The sequence below is a fragment of the Apium graveolens genome, chromosome 2 (assembly GCF_009905375.1).
Source record: "Apium graveolens cultivar Ventura chromosome 2, ASM990537v1, whole genome shotgun sequence".
NCBI lineage: Eukaryota > Viridiplantae > Streptophyta > Magnoliopsida > Apiales > Apiaceae > Apium > Apium graveolens.
Genome location: NC_133648.1, coordinates 152,925,768 through 152,927,049, shown reverse-complemented (window position 1 = coordinate 152,927,049; position 1,282 = coordinate 152,925,768).

Below are 1,282 nucleotides of genomic sequence, written 5' to 3'. Positions count from 1 at the left end.
GTTTTAAGGAGATTCCTTCGCGAGTGTCTTACCAACTGCCTAACACACTTACCATAAATGTTTCATACATTAATTAGCCCTTTTTGGTCCTTAACCTATGTTTCAAAGTAAGGCGAGGGGAAAAGTTTCGTTCGCGAAACGCCGTTACTTGAAACGGTCGTTTCTCCTAAACCGTGCATCGGAATCGAACGAACTACATATCAAAACGAAGCTCGTAACATGAGCTATCTAAACATATCAATGGTCATAATCTAGCAGGGGGTTCTCGGGTCCTAATGTTATGCACAAAAACAGTCTAAAGAAAATCGGACGTTACGACGGCTATGTTTACGCGATTTACCAATTTTAAACCATTCAAAACCAACCACAAACCAACCTCAAATCCAACATACAACCAACATCCATCCTTACCACATCATAACAACCCCAACCAATTCAATTTTAACATTCATACTTATGCCTAAGCTTGAATTTAACTATACTACATTCTTTTAACCAAAACAACAAGATTTACCAATCCGATTCAATACCATTTCAATCCCAAACTCTAAATCACAAACACTAAGCTACAATATCACCCTACTAATCAAAATCATCTTATAACACATAGGAATCTAGGGTTTGGAGATGATATACCTTCCTCAAAGTGGTGGGAGGAGCTAGGAAGCCTTAAGAAGCCTTGAGAAGTCTTAGGAATGCTTGGATCTTCAAGGAAATCAAGAAAAATTTCAAGTTAAAAACTTGAAAACACTATTCATTGTCTTCTTCTTTGATTAAATGAAGAAGATTGAGAAGGAATTAATGGCTTAAACTCATGATATAGCCCTAACTAAGTATAAAGATGATTAGGGAATTATCTTACCAATTTAGGAGGCTTGGATCTGGAGTTTTGAATTTCTTGCCCATTTGCAATAGTAAAAAGCCGAGAGCATGAAGAACAATGCCTTGGTTTCTTTTTTTTTTTTGATTTTGATGAAAGTGATTTGCTTGGCTTGGTTGATTGGTTTTGTGTTTGATTTAGTTAATTACCTTGTTGCCCTTGATTTTGTGTGGTTAAAAAGCCACCACATCTCCTTCCTTCCCTTGTCATGCCTAGGTCATGTTGTGATGTCATCCTTCCCTCTTTGTCCCCCTCTCATTGGTTGGGTGACATCACTCTCTCTAATCCCTTTGATTAACTTCCTAATTGTTTGCCTAATGACCGCTGATCTGTTATACGGTTCGCTTAACTTTCGTTCTCGTTTATCGTTTGAAGGATCATACCCGGGATCTTATTACTTAG